This window comes from Orcinus orca, chromosome 4 (assembly GCF_937001465.1).
Source record: "Orcinus orca chromosome 4, mOrcOrc1.1, whole genome shotgun sequence".
NCBI lineage: Eukaryota > Metazoa > Chordata > Mammalia > Artiodactyla > Delphinidae > Orcinus > Orcinus orca.
This window is the reverse complement of record NC_064562.1, coordinates 76,148,702-76,155,525: the sequence shown is the minus strand read 5'-3', so window position 1 is coordinate 76,155,525 and position 6,824 is coordinate 76,148,702.

Genomic DNA, 6,824 nt, shown 5'->3' with positions numbered 1-6,824 from the left:
AGGTGACTGGATAAATAAACTGTGGTATATCCAGACAATGGAATATTATTTAGTGCTAAAAGGAAATGAGCTCTCAAACCATGAAAAGACATGGAGGAACCTAAATGAATATTACTAAGTGAAAGAACCCAATTTGAAAAGTTTGTATGATTCCAATTAGATGACATTCAAGAAAAGGCAAAATTATGAAGACAGTAAAAAGTCAGTGGTTTCTGGGATTTGGAAGGGAGAGGTATGAATGGGTGGGGCCCAGAGGGTTTTAGGAGAGTGAAAGTACTCTGTATGTTACTATAATAATGGATACATGTTATTATATATATAAATATCCAAACTCATAGTATGTACCACACCAAGAGTGAACCGTAATGTAAACTATGGACTTTGTGTGTTATGATCCATCAATGAAGGTTCATAAATTATAACATATATATCACTCTGGAGGTTAAAGGTTGTAATGTTGTTAATGGGGGAAGCTATGCATGTGTGAGGGTAGGGAGTGTATAAGAAATACCTGTAACTTCCTCTTAATTTTTCTGTGAACGTAAAAGTAAAATTAAAGTCTTAAAAAAACCCCATAAACTTTGGCATATTAAATGAATTTTTCACGTGTGAGGCTCTACTTCCCCTGCCTCAACTCTAGAGGTACAGATACTATCCAGAAACAGTCCAGAGGCTCCATGAGATCACATGGGCCCAGTACAGTCAGTTTAAGAAAAATTTAAGAATCCTCATTTTAAATAAAACCTAACACTTCAATGTTGATGACTAATTTCAAAATGTAAATACGTGCTGAAGGTTCAACATGGTTAAAAATGGTTTGAAAGTCAAAAACAAACAAAATATGCAATCAGACTCTATTTTGCAGACTATCCCTTCATTGTGTTTGCTGTAAAATCTCCCCATAATCTTACATGCAACCCATACAGTTGGCAAGTTTACCCAAATTGAATATATTTTACCACTTCAGATAACTCTAAAGTGAGGCTCATGGTAAAAAGCTTATAATCCAAAAGAGTGTAACTTCCATAAAGGCAGAGATATGTCCTGGCCTGTGTCATTTGTCACTCCACAGTGCCCCTAGTGACTACAAAATTACCTGGCATATAGTAACTACTGAACATTAGTTTTATATATATGTATGTGTATATATATATATATATATATATATATATATATATAAACATTCCATCATTTATTCATAAACTATATACATAATGTATATAATTTATATACATATAAATACATATATACATAATTTGTATACATATGTATATATAATTTATATACATTTATGTATATAATTTATATTCATTAATTATATACATATATAATTTATGAATAAATGATAGAATGAAGTAGACCAAATGATATATATAAGCCCTGTAGCCCACATTCTAATTTCTGTCCTTCAGTCTTACTATTAGGATGTTTTCCTCACAGCCTCTAAGTTAGTAATAAATTAAATTTTATTAGAGTGCCTGTGGTAAATTTCTTATTACTGTGTAGTTACTTTAGAAAGCTATTCAAGGAGCTATAGTCTGAAATTAGGGGCTGGAGCCATCTCCTCCTTATCCATCTACACCATCAGAACTAACAAAAGGTATAAAATGCAGCTTTTTTTTTTCTTTTTGCTATATAAATTATAGGATTTTTTGTGAGATATTACAAGGCCTGAAGCAAATATTTCCTCAATGTCCATAATATGATATTGATCCACTGTCATTCAGCTAATTTTTGTCTAATTATGTTATATTTTAAGATGAACATAATTAAACCATCTTGTAGTTTATGACATCAACATTTTATAATCTGAAATCTGCTTTAACTCTAAAACTTTATGTTTTTCTCTGGCTATGCTTAGTCTGTTCTAGTCCACTGCCCTTACCATCCAGGCTGCCTGAAATGCTCTTCCAATTTCCCTTTTACTAGCTCCATGAATCTATGACATTGCAGGCTGTGAGAAGGGTCCTTTATATGATAGGTTATTTGTTTACCTGCTTAAATTGCCCATTAGACTTTTTGTTTCTTGAGGACATGACTATGTCTTGTGCCCTGTTGCATTTATAGCCCTTCCTCAACTGAGTGTCCCATTTTTTATGTTCAATAAATATTTGATAAATGAGTGAATAAATGACTTTCACTGGACTCCTTAAGAGAGTGGCTGATATAACCGTGGTTTTGAAATTTCAGTGCTTAGCACTGGAAAATGTAGCTATTTCCTTTACTTTTCTTTCATCCAATATTATAGTCAACAAAACTCTATTAACTAGAATTCAGCATTTATTTAGAATGATGATAATGTGAACACCTTGATGCTATCTTACGCATTGTCTATTAATTTCTTTTTAGCATGATTTTAACAACACTTTTAATATGCTGTTGGATTGAAAAAGAAACATGATATGCACAATAGCATTAATACAAACATTTGATTAACTATAATACCACATTTCCCTGTCATTAAAGATAACAGATAATTTATTATTCTTGTTGTAATGATATTAATATTCTAGCTAAATGAGACTTTTTAAGTCTAACGTTAAACTCTCACTCTGGCTGATGCATATATACCAATAATTTCTTACGCTGATTTAATATGTTTTAATGTACTATGTATTTTTTCAAAAATGCAAAGACTATTTTCTTTTGGATATATTTATGAAATGAAAATAATATCTGAAGAATCAGTAACCAATAATCATCTCCACTCTATACTTTTTTCTTGGGAGTATATCTTGCACATAATAGAACCTTAGAGTTTTCTGTGAGATATTTAGTACTATGGAGCCCTGAGGATGCATTTTAACAACAGCAAATATTTCCCTTTGGGGAGAAAGGATGTTCCAGTGATATAGTGTGTAATAAGGCGTTGTGCTTCTAATCTTTGAGGTTTATGGGTAATGAGGAGATAAAAACAAGTAAAATAACTGGAAGCAGTTTACTCAATGTTGAATGCAATAAAGAAGTAGTCTGAACCCTGAGTGCTGGCTAGCATGGAGACAAGCATGACTAGAGGACTTTCTATGTTATAGACCAATCAGCCTAGGCCACTGAATTATTAAGTAATCAGATGCCAACAGTGGGAAGAGCCCACGATTGGTGCTTTGTTTTTTTCATTTCTTTTAGAAGTAGTTGGTTCCTCTTAGTGAACTGTAAGCTGAAAGTAATGGCAAAGTAAAATAATATACAAACTTGAGTCATCCTGCAGACATAGCACTGCCATCATGGAAGCAAACAGTGGTAAAATTCTGCTCTAAAATGTGTTGTCTAATTATAATTGATGTTCTACCTCTGTGAGTCATGTCATAATACAATAGACAGAAGATGAAATTCTAGTGCTTTCAAGTGCTCCAGGACAAGATGGCCTTTTTTGAGAATGTCAGGAAAATGTTATAGCTCCAGGTAATATTAACACACCATTTCACCATTTACAACAGTGTGTACTTAACTTTGCAGTTGAGGAAATTTTTTAAAATTCAGAAAATGAAGACTTATAAAGGAGGACACCACTATTTTAATCAATACATTTGTTCAAGAAGGAGTTTTTAGGTCTAAAATTTATCCTTTTCTTTCTTTTCTTAGCTTCATCTTCTTTTCTGCCTCCTACGGTGATTAGTCATAATCCCTGAATTAATCATTTTATTTTATATATTAATTCTATTTAATTTCATAATTAGTTGTATTGTTAAAAACATGAATTTGTCCAGTTCAGCAGCTGGGGCAAGGCTGGTGGGAGGAATATACAAACTGGCCCTGAAGGTAGAAATTTGAGTTCTGTTTGTTCCAATTACCATTGAAGTATCTGGATGGTGAGATTGAACAAAGCTTTTTCTCACAAGATGTTTGGTAAGGAGGCCTTAATCCTAAATTGTATTTCTCAGTTCCTTTCTTTGCTTTAAAGTAATATTAAAATGAGGGCCAAGTAGTGTAACTTTTACAATATTGATTTCCTTCAGAATAACCAAAGCCAGTATAGAAGGCTGTGAAGCCAGCTGTTGGTTGGAGGTTCTCCAAAGAGACAAACAAACAAAACAGAGCTTGTAAAAGGCACCAGAGACCCTTCCAAAGAGCTTTAAGGTTGCTTAACAATAACTCCAAGGAAGAAAGCTGTGTAATATTTTATGATTAAACAGTACAAACACAAAATAGGAACAGTGATGATTTGTTAAACTTCAAATATATTAAAATGAATAATATTTAAAGCTGAATGAATATGACCATTATTGAGTATTTCCTCTAAGTTTATAAAAAGAAAAATGTTAGTTGTTCATGTGATTTTTTAATTGATATACTTAAAGAAAAATGTGACATGGAAAACAAACTTATGGTTACCAAAGGGGAAAAGAGGGGAGGGATAAATTTGGAATTTGAGATTAACAGATATAGACTACTATATAAAAAACAGATAAACTACAAGTACCTACTGTATAGCACAGGGAACTCTACTCAATATTCTGTAATAACCTATAATGGAAAAGAATCTGAAAAAGAATATATATATATGGTTTGGAGAGATGCCTATGTCTGCTACATTGCCTAGTGTCACACCATTAGATCAAAGGATTAAAAAAATTTTTTTGTGAATAAGATTATTATGTAAGTTTCCTGTGATATCCCTGTTACACTGTTTTCTGGCTTTCCCATTCATACAGTAGCGTTGGTTCCCCCACCCGGCCCCGCCACTTTTTAAGAGTCAGTAGTAAGACAAAATTTCTGCTAATTTTACCTGTGTTGGAAAAGCTATTTCTCCCCTCTCTTAATCACACACTTTCCGATACTTAAGAAATCAAAATGAGCCTATCTTAAGGCGAGTATGTTTGCCATGCATATGAAATAAAGAAGTCTCTTATATTTTGCTTTACTAAATCCTGCTTTGAGCCATGACAATGATTATTGTGGAATTTGAACTGTCATTCTTTGTGGGGTCTCTTAGTTCCCAAAGTTCTTCATGGCTATAAGTTCAGTCCTAAAAACATAATTCCAAGTCATTTTAGTTCAAATCAAAGAGATAAGGCCTTATATTATAATTTTTCTTTCATGTATAAATGTTGTCAAAATAGTAATTCACATGGTTGTCCTATATGAAGTATAATCAGTATATTTTACCATTAATTTTCTAAATTATGAAATGAAGATGTATGTATAAATTTGATCATATATTGGTTATAAAAAGTATTATATATTATTAGAAAGTTTAACAAAATGAAACACATTAGAAAATTAAAATTTCTCATCATTTCTCTTTCTAGAGATAACTACTATTTACCATCTGTGTTAATTTTCTAGGACCGCCATAATAAAGTACCACAAACTGTGTAGATTAAACAACACAAATCTACTGTCTCAGAGTTCTAGAGGCTTGAAATCTGAAATTAATGTGTAAGCAGAGTTTCTCCTTGTGAGGGCTGTGAGGGCTCTCTCCTAGCTTCTAGTGTTTTGTTGGCAAGGTTGTTGTTCCTTAGCTTCTGCTGCATCATCCAAACCTTCATTGTCATAGGGCATTCTCCCTGTTTGTGTGTCTGTCTCTAAATTTCTCCTTTGAATAAGGACAACAGTCATATTGGATTAGGGATCCACTCTATTCCAGTATGACCTCATCTTAACCAATTACATCTGCAATTACTCGATGTCCAAATAAAATCACATTCTGAGGCTCTGGGTGTTAAGACGTCAAATATGAATTTGGGGGGAATACAATTCAACTCATAACACCATCTCCATATATATCCTTTGTGTTTTCTGTGTTTGTGTAGTTATAAAAAATTACCATATTTTACTAAATTCAGAACCTGTCTCAATAGATATACAAACCAATTCAATAATTTATCTCATTTTATATGATAATATACCAAAGAAATTTACTAATATCACCATTTTACCTTTGAAGAAAAACTTAGGCATAGGGAAAATAAGTAATTTTCCTAATGTCACATAGCCAAATACAAATCCAGGCTACCTGAACCTTGGCTATTTGTAGGGGATTCATGCTGTACATTCCGTTTTATAACCTGAACTCTAAAAGTCTTTCTGTGTTATATAGACCATTAGTGATGTAAACATTCTGAACTTAATATATGATAGAAAATTGAAATGAGTTCACATTTTACAAAAAACTCTATCCAGAACTATCTGACAAAGGCACTATGACTTGTATTTTTAAGTTTGGATTTTCAGATACTAGACCCACAACTTAGTAGTTGTGTCAGATGGGGAAAAAATAAATCCTCCAATAATGAATGATATAATTGTTTTGCTTCAATATAAAATTGCAAATAAATGTCTAGAGTTTTATGGTAAAAATTTAAAACATTCTATCACACTTACTATTTCCTATTTTGTCAATATCCAGGACCACTGGATGGAATTTCAAATGACAGAAATTGTTTAAAAGAATAAATATAATTAAATCTAAAATAATATTTAAGAAATTCTAATACTGAACTGAATAGAAGAGGATACTAAAGCAAGCACATAATTAACTATTAATTAAATGTTTTATTTAATCCTCACAACAGGACTTTGAGATTGGTACTATTGTTTTCATTTCATAAATGAGGAAAATTGGGCACAGAGAGTATAAACTCTAATCATCCACACATTCAGGGCCAGGTCCAGGACTGGAACCTACGTATCCCTCACTAGAGAGTCAGGGCTCTTGTTCCTAATCACTTTGTTATACTGTGTTTAATAAAACTCTTTTTTCATACTTCAGTCATTTGAATGCTATCTCTGCCTCTTAAATATGTAATAGCCCTTATGCCTTAGTCTCCCTCAGGAACATAACTAATCCAAAGAAATATCCCCTATTATTTAAGTGACTAGTT